Below are 15,924 nucleotides of genomic sequence, written 5' to 3'. Positions count from 1 at the left end.
TGATTCATTTTAGAGACAGGGGAGAGAGAGACAGAAAGTGGAGGAGAGGGGAGGAGAAGCAGTTGGTCGCTTCTTCTGTGTGTCGTGACTAGGAATTGAACCCAGGAATCCACATGCTGGGCTGATGATCTACCACTGAGTCAAGCAGCTAGGGCCTTAAATTCTTTCTTTTTTAGACTTTCATAAGTATTGCTATAATGTTTACTCATTTTAAAAAATGTTTACTTATTTTAAAAGTCTCCTAAAACTGTGGTAGACAAGAGCCCAGTGTTTTTTCCTCATTATGGATGCTGGCCTTCTCCATATATATGAGTGTCCCTTAAACCTTTTCAGGTTTTGAAGGAGCAGGCACTTTACCTTTGCCCCTAAATCACTTCACCGCCCCCCCCCCAAACTTTTAAAAAATTTGATTTGAGAGAGAGAAAAACAACAATCGGTTGTTCCAGTTATTTATACATTCATTGGTTGATTCTAGTATGTGCCCTGACAGGAGAAGCGAACCTGCAACCTTGTCCTGTTGATATGATGCTCTAACCAATTGAGCTACTTGACCAGAACCTCCTGTAACTTAACTTTCTCTTTCTTTTCTCTCTCTTCCTTCCTTTCTTTCTTTCTTTCCTTTCCTTTTTCTTTTCTTTTCTTTTCTTTTTTTTTCTGAAGTTGGAAACGGGGAGGCAGTGAGACTGACTCCTGCATGCGCCCTACCAGGATCCACCCGGCATGCCCACTAGGGGGCGATGCTCTGCCCATCTGAGGCATCGCTCTGTTGCAACCAGAGCCATTCTAGTGCCTGAGGCAGAGGCCACAGAGCCATCCTCAGTGCCCGGGCCAACTTTGCTCCAATGGAGCCTTGGCTGCAGGAGGGGAAGAGAGAGACAGAGAGAAAGGAGAGGGGGAGGGGTGGATAAGTAGATGGGTGCCTCTCCTGTGTGCCCTGGCCAGGAATTGAACCAGGGACTCCTGCACGCCAGGCCGACGCTCTACCACTGAGCCAACTGGCCAGGGCCTTCTTTTCTTTCTTTCTTTCTTTCTTTCTTTCTTTCTTTCTTTCTTTCTTTCTTTCTTTCTTTCTTTCTTTCTTTCTCTTGGCAAGAGAGACAGAGAGAGGGACAGGGAGAAGGACAGTGAGAGGGACAGACAGATGGGAAGGGAGAGAGATGAGAAGCATCAATTCTTTGTTGCAGCACCTTAGTTGTTCATTGATTGTTTTCTCATATGTGCCTTGACCAGGGGGCTACAGCAGAACAAGTGACTCCTTGCTCAAGCCAGCAACCTTGGGCTCAAGCCAGCGACTATAGGGTCACGTCTATGATCCTATACTCAAGCAGGCGACCTTGGGGTTTCAAACCTGGTCCTCTGCATCCCAGTTTGATGCTCTATCCACTCTGCCACTGCCTGATCAGGCTGTAACTTTCTTTTTTAAATTTAAAATATATACATATTTTTTAATTTATTGATTTTGGTGAGAGAGGAAGGAAGAGAGAGAGAGACAGGAACATCTATCTGTTCCTGTATGTGCCCTAAACGGGGTTAAACCAGCAATCTCTGTGCTTCAGGATGATGCTCCAACCAACTGAGCTATCTGTTAGGGCTATAACTTTCTAAATAAACTTTCTCTTATAATTTGAAAAAAATATATAAATAGAGCTGATGTAATGTTCTTCATTTGATTGGATTATAAACTCTTAAGGGCTGGGAATATCTTTTTTTTGGGGGGGGGAACTATCTTGTTTTCTCTCCAAGTCTTTTTCTCAAGAGGAGGTGGGTAAACTATTATTGCCAATACTTAGTAATTCCTATTTGTACTTAAATGACTATTTGATTGAGTTGTACCTAGGATGTACATATTAATCTGTATTTGTGCTGAACATATTAGTTTGTTTACTAAGAGATCGGAAAGAGGCTATTGTGACGAGAATGCCAACCCACTTTGTCAGCCTCTGAACCCAGAGGCTTTTGATCATTATGTAAGAAACATACCTGTGATTCTAGGCCTTTGGAAGAAAATAAGAGAAAAGCAGGTGTGCTATTTATTTATTTATTTATTCATTCATTCTTTCATTCCTGCCTTAAGGACAAACTACACAGCCCTGCGTTTTCCAAGTTTGTCTTTTCTATGCTTATGGGAGCTAAACTAGAGCTTTAATGGACTTCTCACTTTTTCTCAGTCTCTATTCTCTCTGATTCTCTCTCCGTGTCTTTGTCATACGTACGTGTAATATATATCATCAATATTTTTCATTCACCTAACCTAACTGTTCAGTGAGGAAACGAAGTTATCAAATTTGCTCAGCTGGTACAGTGTTGAGAGTCTATAGGATGTCGCTCAGCTATAATACAAGTATTATTGTGCTATCACTTGATCTTTGGCACTCTTAGGAAAACTACAATTTAGACGGCAACCAACAGAGAAAATGGCAGGAACACGGGTTTTTTACTCCAAGGCTTATGATCGATCGGGGTTTGTCTATTTATGCCTTGGACTGGAGCCGAACCTCGAGTAGGAGCGGAGATGTTTTTCGGCGCTCGACTGCAGTTCCTTGAACGATTGCGCGGGCGCTCCTCCTTTGATGTCTGGGACGTTCGCGCAATCGGTGATCTTTTGCGCCGTCTTCTTGCTTGATGTCTCCTGAGCGGCGGCGGCGCCGGGTCGAAGGCTGACTTACTCGCGAGGCCTCGCGCGCTCAGGCTGCTTTCTTCAGCTGGTCGGTAGAGTGGACCGTTGCTTCCTTCTTGCCTCTTCTTCTTCTTTGTGGCTCAGTCCACCCGCTGGGCTGCAAACCGAGCCCCCGCCTGCCTGGCAGGTAGGCCCGGGAGGAGCTTGGGAGGCCCGGCCCGGCATCCTTCCGCCGTCTGGTTGAGGAGACCTTAGCGCCGGCGGGTGGGCGGGCGGGTCGGCTGCGGGGACGCGGCCAAAGGAGGAGCTACCCGGCTGCGTTCGGGGGCGCGGTCGGAGAGGCGGCGAGGAACTGTGGGAGAAGCCGGAAGGAGGGAGAGATGCTGGTGCTGCCCGGTGTGGTTCGGTAGGGAGGGGACGGTGGGTCTAGGGTGGGACTGGCACCCCACTTGGTTGGGGGAAAATCGGTTTCCAGGGACGGACAGAGCATTGCGCGCTTTGACCTTCTTCCCTTTCTCTTCCCGAGCTTCCGTGTCTTGACTCAGTTACATTAGGGACCCCCAATGAGATCGGTCTTTGAAGGGACCCTTGGGTGAGTAGTAGGCTTATGGAACCAGGCCGTCTGGCTCCTCTGAGCGAAGTGTCCAATTCTCGCCCTTTTGGGTAAGGAACTGAGGATGAGGTCTGGGATATGACTTGGCTCATATCACCGACAGATCTTTAAATGTGATTTGTGCTCTGATTGTGGTTCCTCCATCCTAGCATATAGATTTGTCACTGGAGACTTCAGAAGTAAAGGGACCATGCGATCTTTTGTCTAGTTTTGATTTCAAAGTATTATTTTCGCGGGAATAGCTATGACAATTTTTTCCTGTTTCTTGATAGAAAATTTTGTTTGCTGTTAGGTTTCCCTTTTTTCCCCCCAGGTTGCTTTCTTATTTCCCCTTCCCCTCAGCCTGTTTCTCAGTGGAAATCTTGCAGCCATGGTGTTAAGAGGTTAATGTCTAACAGGACGGTAAAGATTTTGAAGTCAGATATTTGTCCTGAGAGAGTTTGCTTTCTAGGAAGAGTCTAAGGAAACCCTAGATTATTTTTAAGAACAGTTTTGTTATTTTTGGGTAGTGATTTGGTTACTGTATATACTAGAGTTAAAAAGGTTGTGTGTAGGGTTCATTCAAATAAATATTGAGATTTTTAAATTGAAAGTTAACATTCTGGAAACTGCCATGTTTTCCTTTTGTCTCCCGACTTGGAAACTTTGGGGACGAGGTGTTCTTTTTTTTAAAGATTTTATTTATTCATTTTTTTTTTTTTTATTAGAGAGAGAGGGGAGAGAGAAAGAGGGAGAGATAGAGAACAGGGGGAGGAGCAGGAAGCATCAACTCCCATATGTGCCTTGACCAGGCAAGCCCAGGGTTTTGAACTGGCGACCTCAGCATTCCAGGTCGATGTTTTATCCACTGCGCCACCACAGGTCAGGCCAAGGTGTTCTTATTCATTTTATTTTCATTGGATTCGGTGTCATGATCCTAATTTGTGTAACTTGTTTGCTGAAAAAAATAATCAGTGGAGAGGTCATTGTAGGTTAAATAAGTATTTCCATAGTATGTAGAATCAGTAGGAGAATGGTTTTGAGGGAGAACAGTCTAAATGCCTAGTCCTAGGATAGAAACCATTCAAATCTACTTTCCTTTTACAATTTTAGAAATCTCACATGAGTGTTCAAAAGATTATTTTTCCTCTTTTTTTTTTTTTTTTGAGGTCAGCAAGATTTAATTGAAGGGCCCTTGATTATGAGTGATTTTCTAGTTACTAGGACTACAGTACTCCTAGAAAGGGATTAAGGAAGAGCCACCAGACAATCTTTATAGAGAATCTATTAATAGATTGGGAAGTTAGGCTTAGAATGTGTGTTCTTGAAAAAAATTTTTATTATGGAAGAGTATTGATATCAGAGGAAAGAATTTAGGGAAGGAAGGGACACTATAGGTTCTGCACAGAATTGATTTTTTTTTTAAAGATTTTATTTATTGAATAGAGAGAGAGAGAGGGAGAGAAATGGTGGGGGAGGAGGGGAAAGCATCAACTTATAGTAGTTGCTTCTTGTATGTGCTTTTAAAAATTTTTTTTTATTTATTTATTCATTTTTAGAGAGGAGAGAGACGAGAGAGAGACAGAGAGAGAGAAGAGGGGAGGAGCAGGAAGCATCAACTCCCATATGTGCCTTGACCAGGCAAGCCCAGGGTTTCAAACCGGCAACCTCAGCATTTCCAGGTCGACGCTTTATCCACTGCGCCACCACAGGTCAGGCGCTTCTTGTATGTGCTTTGACAGGGCAAGCTCAGGGTTTCCAACCGGCAACCTCAGTGGATAAAGCATTCCAGGTTGACGCTTTATCCACTGTGCCACCACAGGTCGGACTCTGCACAGAATTTAGAGTTAGTGTAGTATCTCGGTGGCTTCTACCAATACTAAGTAGTAAAGTTTGCTATGAGTGGCGCAAAGAAATGTTAGGAACATTTTGTTATGTTTTATAGGAAATAATTAGTAGAGGTTTAAGTTGATTGGAGGAGGACAAGAAATTTGGTTATGGTGATGGGGAGGTTACAGGAATATAGTTTCTTATCAGTTTCTCCCCTGCTTTGTGATAGAAATTCACTCAACTTTTACTTTTCTTGGTTAAATCTTGTGTTGTTCTGTCAATGTCAGATCACTCTGTCTTCTGGCATTTTCTTTCAGAAATTTAGAGGCTCAGAGTGTGACTGAATCATTTTATTTTTTCTTTTTTTTTTTTTTTTAAAAGGCTTTTTTTTAAAAATTTTTTATTTATTTATTTATTTTTACAGAGGCAGAGATAGACAGGGACAGACAGACAGGAACGGAGAGAGATGAGAAGCATCAATTATCAGTTTCTCGTTGCGCGTTGCGACTTCTTAGTTGTTCATTGATTGCTTTCTCACATGTGCCTTGACCGCGGGCCTTCAGCAGACCGAGTAACCCCCTGCTGGAGCCAGCGACCTTGAGTCCAAGCTGGTGAACTCTTTGCTCAAGCCATATGAGCCCGCGCTCAGGCTGGCCACCTTGGGGTCTCGAACCTGGGTCCTTCCGCATCCCAGTCCGATGCTCTATCCACTGCGCCACCACCTGGTCAGGCTATTTTTTCTTTTAATAATGAAGTTCTTGCGGATTAGTAATGATGTGAACTTCTTTGAATATTTTCTACAATTTTCCCTGGAAGGACTTATGTATATCACTTGAAAACAAGTGGTTATTTTATTTTTATTTTTATTTATTTATTTATTTATTTTTTTAAATTTTATTTATTCATTTTAGAGAGGAGAGAGAGACAGAGAGAGAGAGAGGAGAGAGAGACAGAGAGAGAGAGAGGAGAGAGAGACAGGGGGGAGGAGCTGGAAGCATCAACTCCCATATGTGCCTTGACCAGGCAAGCCCAGGGTTTCGAACCGGCAACCTCAGCATTTCCAGGTTGACGCTTTATCCACTGCGCCACCACAGGTCAGGCAAGTGGTTATTTTTATTAGCGAATAACTTAGCTTTATAGTATGTATCTTCAAAGTATTTTCAACATGTGTTAAGAAACTTTTATATTTTTTATTTACTGATTTTAGAGAGAGTGAGAGGGAAAGAGAAACAGAAACAACAATTTGTTGTCCCATTTATTTATGCACTTATTGGTTGATTCTTGTATGTGCCCTGCTGGGGGACTGAACCTGAAATCTTGCCTGAGCTACCCAGCCAGGGCACTTAGATCTCTTTTTAAAGATATGCCTTAATAGAATTATTTGGAATGATATGCAAATCTTTTTGTGCAGTAATAGGTTTATCAAAACAAACAAAAACAAAAACAAAACCTTTATGTTCCTTTAATCGTAGTCATTCTTGTTTCTTTCTCCATTTTTTTCTCATAAATCCAGAGAGAACTTTCTGTTTCTTGTCATTGTTTCTGTTTATGTAGAAGTACTATGGTACAGCCTGTCCTGTGGTTTGGGGGTAGTTTATATTTTAAAGCTCCTCCCCTTAATTAGACCTTTTTTTTTTTACTTTACAAAACAAAAATTAGTTACTGATAGATAAAAAAATTTGTGATTAGCTTTTGTCAGAATGTGTTTATGTGCCCAGGAGTATGTGGCGGTTTGCCAAAGTGATGTGGTAAGGAAAAAACCCCACACAAATTAAGGAATCAGGAGAGCAGGGTTTAAGTCCTATGCTTACCAGCTTATTAGCTGAGAAATCTTGTACAAATTATTTAAGGAGGCTATAGGGAAGATTACTGCCCTTTATTGGGCATTTACTGTGTTGTGTTCTTTACAGGTGTTTAATCTTATGTAATACTCATACTAGTCCTTTTTTTTTTTTTTTTTACAGAGACAGAGAGAGTCAGAGTGAGGGATAGACAGGGACAGACAGACAGGAATGGAGAGATGAGAAGCATCAATCATTAGTTTTTCGTCGTGCATTGCAACACCTTAGTTGTCATTGATTGCTCTCTCATATGTGCCTTGACCATGGGCCTTCAGCAGACCGAGCAACCCCTTGCTTGAGCCAGCGACCCTGGGTACAAGCTGGTGAGTTTTGCTCAAACCAGATGAGCCCACGCTCAAGCTGGCGACCTTGGGGTCTCGAACCCGGGTCTTCCGTGTCCCAGTCCGATGCTCCATCCACTGCGCCACCACCTGGTCAGGCTCATACTAGTCTCTTAAGGTAGACTTTATTTTCCCCATGGATACTGAACTCAGAGAGTAAATAATTTGACCAAGGCCCTAGCTGGTTTGCTCATTGTTGTCCTGGTGTGTGGATGTCCTGGGTTTGATATCCCAGTCAGGTCACACAGGAGAAGTAATCTGATTCTCCAGCCTTCCCATTTCCTTTTCTCTCTCTCTCTTCCCTCTCTCTCTCTCTTTCCCCCTCCTGCAGCTATGGTTCGATAAGTTTGAACACATTGGTCCCAGGGGCTGAGGAATGCTCTGTGGAGCCTCAGGTGCTAAAAATAGCTCAGTTCTGAGCTTGGCTCCAGATGGGCAGAGCATTGGCCCCAGTCGGGGTTGCCGGTGGATCCCAGTCTGGACGCATGTGGGAGTCTCTCTCCCCTCCTTTCACTTGAAAAAGAAAGGGAAAAAAATAATAACTTGACCAAGATCACACTGCAAGTGCGTAACAGCTGGGGTTCATACCCAAGGCTTTGAATGCTTTTATGAGTCTGTATTTAAAGAATGGGAAAGATAATACTGTTGAAAAAGTATATGAAGCCCTGGCTGAGTAGCTCAGTTGGTTAGAGCGTTGTACCTATAGGTCAGTGTTGCAGGTTTCTTTCCAAGTCAGGGCACATACAAGAAGCAACCAGTGAATGCATAGGTGGGTGGAACAACAAATTTATAGCATGCTCTCTCTGTCTATCAAATCAATAAATAGAAATATTCTGTAAGGTTGCAGGTTTGATTCCCTGGTCAGGGCACATACAAGAATCAACCAATGAATTAATAAATAAGTTGGAACAACAAATCTACGTTTCTCTTCTGTCTTCCTCTCTCTCTAAAAATCAGTCAATCAATAAAAGTTTTTTTTTAAAGATCACGCAGCTGCTTCAAAAAGATAAAGTGCTCTTCAAATGTTCACTTCGGTGCTATCTTACAGCAACAATGAACAGATGTCACCTAGTCCTTGGTCGGCAAACTCATTAGTCAACAGAGCCAAATATCAACAGTACAACAATTGAAATTTCTTTTGAGAGCCAAATTTTTTAAACTTAAAATATATAGGCCCTGGCTGGTTGGCTCAGTGGTAGAGCGTCGGCCTGGCGTGCGGGAGTCCCGGGTTCGATTCCCGGCCAGGGCACACAGGAGAGGCGCCCATCTGCTTTTCCACCCCTCCCCCTCTCCTTCCTTTCTGTCTCTCTCTTCCCCTCCCGCAGCCGAGGCTCCATTGGAGCAAAGGATGGCCTGGGTGCTGGGGATGGCTCCTTGGCCTCTGCCCCAGGCGCTAGAGTGGCTCTGGTAGCGACAGAGCGACGCCCTGGATGGGCAGAGCATCACCCCCTGGTGGGCGTGCCAGGTGGATCCCGGTTGGGCGCATGCGGGAGTCTGTCTGACTGCCTCCCCGTTTCCAGCTTCAGAAAAATACAAAAACAAACAAACAAACAAAAAACCCTTAAAATATATAGGTAGGTACATTGTTATTAACTTAATTAGGGTACTCCTAAGCTGGCCAAAGAGCCGCACTCAAGGGGCCAAAGAACTGCATGTGGCTCGTGAGCTGCAGTTTGCCGACCACTGAAGGTTCTTGGATAACTTGTTTCTTTCAAGACAGCATTATACTCAACAGTTAAGGAGGATAGAGGAGACAAACTTTAAACCAGCATTGAGGAGCTTACTAACATGATGTGGAAAGGAGTAAATGCTTGGAAGTGCTAGTGAGGGATGAAATTTAGGTGCTGCATGTTTAGATGGGGTGAGACTAAGTGAGTTTACCCCCTCTTCGAGTTACTCCTGGCTGTGTGTCTGCAGATTAGTGTAATGTCTTTTCCAACTTGTTCTCTATCTCTTCCTGCTCTTAGGGTTGATATCTCCACTTCTTCCTAAACTTTTCCTTTTTTTCATTGAGTATTTTCTTTCTTTTTTTTTTTTTTTTGTATTTTTCCGATGTGAGAAGCTGGGGGAGGGGGGTGTCAGACAGACAGACTCCCGCATGCACCTGACTAGGATCCACCAGGCATATCCACCAGGTGCTCGGCCCCTCTGGGGTGTTGCTCCATTGCAACTGGAGCCATTCTAGCACCTGAGGCGGAGGCCATGGAGCCATCCTGAGCACCCAGGCTGACTTTGCTCCAGTGGAGCCTTGGCTGTGAGAGGGGAAGAGAGAAAGAGAGAGAAAGGAGAGGGGGAAGGGTGGAGAAGCATGGTCGCTTCTCCTGTGTGCCCTGGCCGGGAATTGAACCTGGGACTTCCACATGCCAGGCCAACGCTCTACCGCAGAGCCAATAGGCCAGGGCTCATTGAGTATTTTCTTTAAAAAATTTTTTTTTAATTTATTGATATATGTGAGAGAGGAAGGGAGAGAGAGAGAGAGACAGGAACACAGATCTGTACCTGTATGTGCCTTGACCAGAGATTGAACCAGCAACCTCTGTAATTTAAGACAATGCTCTAACCAACCGAGCTCTCTGACCAGGGCTGAGAATTTTCTTATACTGTGTTTATCCTGAGGTATGAAATATGCCTGTCAGACATTTGGAACTCTTTCTTTTGTTGTGTGTGTGTGTGTGTGTGTGTGAGAGAGTGTGTGTGAGAGAGAGACAGAGATAGAGACAGAGACAGAGACAGAGGGAGGGCCAAGTAGGAATAGACAGATAGGAAGGGAGAGAAATGAGAAGCATCAATTTTTCTTTGCGGCTCCTTAGTCTCCTTAGTTGTTCATTGATTGCTTTCTCATTTGTGCCTTGATGGGGGGGGGCTACAGCAGAGCAAGTGACCCCTTGCTCAAACCACCAACCTTGGGCTCAAGTCAGCAACCTATGGCTTTAAGCCAGCGACCATGGGGTCATACCTATGATCCCACACTTAAGCCAGCAACTCCGCGCTCAAGCTGGTGAGCCTGTGCTCAAGCTGGATGAGGCTGCATGCAAGTTGGCGACCTCAGGGTTTTGACTCTGGGTCCTTTGCGTCCAGGTCTGATGCTCTGTTCACTGCGCCACCTGGTATTTATTGAATGCTCATTAGATGCTGGAATTCAAAGGTAGACATGAAGGTTCTTGCCCTGTGGAGTTTATTCCAATGGGGAGCAGAGTTGACCAGGTATCAGATAAATAATGAAATTTAGGTTGTGCTCTGAAGGCAACAATCCAGGGGTGACAGAGAGAAATGGAGGAATGACTAGGTCACTGGGTGTTCATGGGGTTTGGAGCTGTCAGTCATGTCATCTTTAATTCCCCTAAAAACCTGCAATGACAACATACCATGATTCAGTAAATTATGGTTGCCCTGCTGCGATCACAATTAAAGTCTTCATTTAAAATTCTACATGCAATATTTGTCTGTTACTATAGGATTTGCCCTGGGAAAAGATAACTAACTATGGTTTATAAATATCCAACATGCTTGACTAATGAGTTTAGTATTTTAATTGTAATGGGACCTGAATTTATTTATTTAGTTCTTATTATTTTTTCCCCCAAATAATTATTCTTTGGAAGTTGAGTTTAATGAATTTGAACACTAGATACATGCCATGCCTTCAGGTGTTATTTGTAGCAGGGAATAAACTGAAGTGCCTCTACAAGGGGAAAAGACTTAGTAGAATTGTCATGAAATTGAGTGGGGAAGATGTAGGCACCTGTTGTGCATATAATAATATCTGTAATATTGTTTGGTGCCTTTCTTCCAAGAATTAAAAGTATTTCGCAAACTTTTTTTGTGTGTGTGTGTGTGACAGAGAGGGACAGATAAGGACAGACAGACAGGAAGGGAGAGAGATGAGAAGCATCAATTCTTCGTTGTGGCAACTTAGTTGTTCATTGATTGCTTTCTCACATGTGCCTTGACTGGGGGCTACAGCAGACTGAGTGACCCCTTGCTCAAGCCAGCGACCTTGGGCTCAAGCTGGTGAGCCTTGCTCAAACCAGATGAGCCCACGCTCAAGCTGGTGACCTCAGGGTTTTGAACCTGGGTCCTCTGCATCCCTGTTCGATGCTCTATCCACTGCGCTACCGCCTGGTCAGGCGCAAATGTTTTTTTTTTTTTTTAATTACTACTTATTGAAATATATATACATATATACTTTTTTTTTTTAGTAGAGAAAAGAAGAGGGTAAGGACTGAGCTTTGGAACACAGCAACATTTAAAGATTGAGCTAAATTGCTCCTCCTGTCCTTCTAGTGATCTCTCCTGCACCCTTCTCGTCTTTTTTTTTTTTTTTCATTTTTCTGAAGCTGGAAACAGGGAGAGACAGTCAGACAGACTCCCGCATGCGCCCGACCGGGATCCACCCGGCATGGTCACCATGGGGCGACGCTCTGCCCACCAGGGGGCGATGCTCTGCCCATCCTGGGCGACGCCATGTTGCGACCAGAGCCACTCTAGCGCCTGGGGCAGAGGCCAAGGAGCCATCCCCAGCGCCCGGGCCATCTTTGCTCCAGTGGAGCCTTGGCTGCGGGAGGGGAAGAGAGAGACAGAGAGGAAAGCGCGGCAGAGGGGTGGAGAAGCAAATGGGCGCTTCTCCTGTGTGCCCTGGCCGGGAATCGAACCCGGGTCCTCCGCACACTAGGCCGACGCTCTACCGCTGAGCCAACCGACCAGAGCCCTTCTCGTCTTTTGACTCTTGAACTCCTAACCTTCTCCCTTGGGCTCTGATGAAAAATTGTTGACTACCTAGCTTTGGAAGTTTAGATCTGAAATATTTCAGTTCTAGGTAATAAAACCCAATTAAAATAAAAAAAGATTTAACCAAAGGGGAGAAATTAAGGATTTTTTCCTTTATAAAGAGAGAGGAGAGAGAGAAAGGCGGGCGGGGAAGGAATGGGAAGCATCAACTCAAAGAAGTTGCTTCTCGTATGTCCCTTGACCAGGCAAAGCTGGAGTTTCAAACTGGTGACCTATTCCAGGTCAAATGCTTTATCCACTGTGCCAACCAGTCAGGCAAATCAAGGATTTGAAAAGGAGACCCAGTAAAGGAACAGGAAAATCCCAACAGTGAGACATTGAGGGAAGTTTATGGGGGAAAATATTTAAAAGTAAGGAAGCTTGTTATTTTTGCAGTTTATTTTTTAATTAATTGGGGGGGGTAGCAAGAAGCATCTACTGGTTGCTTCACTTTAGTTGTTCATTGATCACTTCTCATATATGCCTTAACTGGGTTACCCAAGGGTTTCTAACCAGCAAACTAAGCATTCCAGGGTGATGCTCTATCCACTGTGCTACCACAGGTCAGGCACTTTTACAGTTTTGTTGAGAAGTCAGTTTAGATAAGAATAGAGAATTGGCAGTTAGCTTTAGAAACAGAGAGATCATCAGTAATCTCCATAAGTGAATTTTAAAAAACTTTTAAAGTTGATTTTTTTAGAGAGAGAGAGTTTGGGGAGACACATCAATCTGTTTCACCCATTCATGCATTTCTGACCGGGAATTGACCCTACAACCTTGGCATATGGGGATGATTCTCTAACCAACTGAGCTACCCAGCCAGGATCTCATTCATATATATATATATATATATATATATATATATATATGTATTTCTTTTTTTTTATTTTTTTTTTTGTATTTTTCTGAAGCTGGAAACGGGGAGAGACAGTCAGACAGACTCCTGCATGTGCCCGACCGGGATCCACCTGGCACGCCCACCAGGGGGTGACGCTCTGCCCACCAGGGGGCGATGCTTTGCCCCTCTGGGGTGTTGCTCCGTAGCGACCAGAGCCACTCTAGCGCCTGGGACAGAGGCCAAGGAGCCATCCCCAGCGCCCGGGCCATCTTTGCTCCAATGGAGCCTCGGCTGCGGGAGGGGAAGAGAGAGACAGAGAGGAAGGAGAGGGGGAGGGGTGGAAGAGCAGATGGGCGCTTCCCCTGTGTGCCCTGGCCGGGAATCGAACCTGGGACCTCTGCACACCAGGCCGACGCTCTACCACTGAGCCAACCGGCCAGGGCTCATAAGTGATTTTGATGAAGGAAGTCAAAAGTGGATCAGAGTAAGCTAAGAAGTGAATGTGAAGTGAGGAAGTGGGAACAAGCACTGTGGAAATTGGAATAATTTTTTAAAAGATTTTTTAAATATTTAGAGAGAGAGAGAGGTTGGGTGGGGAGAGAGAAACATTGATTTGTTGTTCTACTTATTTATGCATTGATTGGTTGATTCTTTTTTTTTTTTTATTTTTTTTATTTATTTTTTTTTTGCATTTTTCTGAAGCTGGAAACAGGGAAAGACAGTCAGACAGACTCCCGCATGCGCCCGACCGGGATCCACCCGGCACGCCCACCATGGGGCCACGCTCTGCCCACCAGGGAGCGATGCTCTGCCCATCCTGGGCGTCGCCATGTTGCGACCAGAGCCACTCTAGCGCCTGGGGCAGAGGCCACAGAGCCATCCCCAGCGCCCGGGCCATCCTTGCTCCAATGGAGCCTTGGCTGCGGGAGGGGAAGGGAGAGACAGAGAGGAAGGCGCGGCAGAGGGGTGGAGAAGCAAATGGGTGCTTCTCCTATGTACCCTGGCCGGGAATCGAACCCGGGTCCTCCGCACGCTAGGCCGACACTCTACCGCTGAGCCAACCGGCCAGGGCTGATTGGTTGATTCTTTTTTTTTTTTTTTTTTTACTTATTCATTTTTAGAGAGGAGAGGGAGAGACAGAGAGGAGAGACAGAGAGAGAGAAGGGGGGAGGAGCAGGAAGCATCAACTCCCATATGTGCCTTGACCAGGCAAGCCCAGGGTTTTGAACCGGCAACCTCAGCGTTTCCAGGTCGACGCTTTATCCACTGCGCCACCACAGGTCAGGCCAATTGGTTGATTCTTATATGTTCCCTGACTAGGGGTTGAACTCCCAACCTTGGTTTATTGGGATGACACTCTATCCAATTAAAAGCTACCCAGCCAGGACATGGAATCATATATATATTACACATGTTATTTTTGTTTTTGTTAAGTGAGAAGTGGGAGGCAGGAATGCAGAGACAGAGACAGACTCCCACATGTGCGCCCTGACTGGGTTCCACCTGGCAAGGCCCCTACAGGGAGATGCTCTGCCTATCTGGGGCTGCTGCTTTATTGCTTGGCAACCGAGCTATTTCAGTGCCTGAGGTGGGGCCATGGAGCCATCCTCAGTGCCCAGGGCCAAATTGCTGAACCATTCCAGACATGGCTGTGGGAGGAGAGGAGGGAGGAGAGAGAAGGGGGAAGGGGAGTGGTAGGGAAGCTGATGGTCGTTTCTCCTATGTGCCCTGACCGGAAGTTGTACCTGGGACTTCCACAGACTTAGCTGATGCTCTACTGCTGAGCCAACTGGTCAGGGCCAGAATATTTTTAGCTGTAGAACTAACTGAGGTAGATTTTGCATTTCATGGTTTTATCATTTATCCATTTCAGCTTCCCAGAACAGAACATACATTCTTCCATGAACCAAAATTACTTTGTACTAGTTATACCATATGCAAGTGATATAATGAGACATCTCAAGTTTTGCTGAGTTGAAGAGGATTAATATGCATGTTTGATTTGGGGAGAGAATTGGAGTATTTGAGTCTAGCTGACTGATGAAAACAGGGCAGAAAAATAGGTCTTTCCTAACTCTTGAATAATAAACATAATGACCCTAACTCTGAAGCCAAACAAATCCCAGAAGTCTGGTGCAAGTCCCAGTACCATTACTTAACTGGTTGTGCGATTTGGGCAAGTTACTTATCCTCTCTGTGCCTCTTCTCATCTTTAGAATATCACATAGTTGTGAGAATTAAATGAGTTAATATGTGTCAAGGACAGCAGGTGGCACTGTATATGCCAGTGTCATTTTCAGTATTATTACTATTATAACAAGATCAAGATTGTAAGTACAGGACCTGGCTGGTTGGTTTAGCAGTAGAGCATGGCTGGTGTGTGGAAGTCCTGGGTTCGAATTCCGGCCAGGGCACACAGCAGAGGCGTCCATCTGCTTCTCCACCCTTCCTTTCCCTTTTCTCTCTCTTCCCCTCCGGCAGCCAAGGCTCCATTGGAGCAAAGTTGGTCTGTGCGCTGCAGATGGCTCCATGGCCTCCACCTCAGGTGCTGAGGACAGCTCTGGTCGCAGCGGAACAACGCCCCAGATGGGCAGAGCATCGCCCCCTAGTGGGCATGCCAGGTGGATCCCAGTGGGGCATATGCAGGGAGTCTGTCTGACTGCCTCCCTGCTTCTAACTTCAGAAAAATATATCCCAAAAAGGATTGTAAGTACAGTAATACCTTGGTTTTCGTTGACTGGTTATCATCGGTTTTTTCTGCGAAACTTTTGTTTCGGTTTTTGTTGGTTGCCTCGAATTTTGTTGGCATTCCCATGTGACCTCGCTGCTAATTTAGCAAAAACGAAGGGTGACCCATGCATTCTTCTCTCAATGTGGCATTGTTTCTCGTGTGAGCATCACCTCACGCATCTAGCCAAACAATTCTATTGCTTTCCAGTATTTTTGTGCTTTCTTTATTGATTGCGAGTGCTAGTACTACAATTACATGTAAGTGATAACTGCATATACAGTATCTGCACCTCTCTCTCCCCTCCTTGCCGTCTTTCATACGCCAAGAGGAGCCTTCAGAAAGGTAAATGCCATGTTAAATGTTCATT

At 44.9% G+C, this 15,924-nt stretch overlaps 1 protein-coding gene across 18 annotated transcripts in view; it reads left to right on the top strand.

Moving 5' to 3' along the window:
• Nucleotides 1–2,441: 2,441 nt before the first annotated feature.
• AMBRA1 (autophagy and beclin 1 regulator 1) overlaps nucleotides 2,442–15,924 on the top strand; it is a 237,122-nt gene continuing 223,639 nt past the window's right edge. For 8 of the 18 annotated variants that reach the window (XM_066251421.1, XM_066251420.1, XM_066251419.1 and 5 more), the window contains exon 1: nucleotides 2,442–2,804. The gene's annotated coding sequence lies outside the window, so the exon portion shown is untranslated. Of the gene's footprint in view, nucleotides 2,805–2,986; nucleotides 3,024–15,883; nucleotides 15,900–15,924 lie in introns of those variants that run through there. The other 10 variants (XM_066251426.1, XM_066251422.1, XM_066251424.1 and 7 more) reach the window with 8 other exon arrangements.

This window comes from Saccopteryx bilineata, chromosome 1 (assembly GCF_036850765.1).
Source record: "Saccopteryx bilineata isolate mSacBil1 chromosome 1, mSacBil1_pri_phased_curated, whole genome shotgun sequence".
NCBI lineage: Eukaryota > Metazoa > Chordata > Mammalia > Chiroptera > Emballonuridae > Saccopteryx > Saccopteryx bilineata.
The sequence above is the reverse complement of the archived record's forward strand: the minus strand, read 5'-3'. Positions and strand labels throughout refer to the sequence as shown.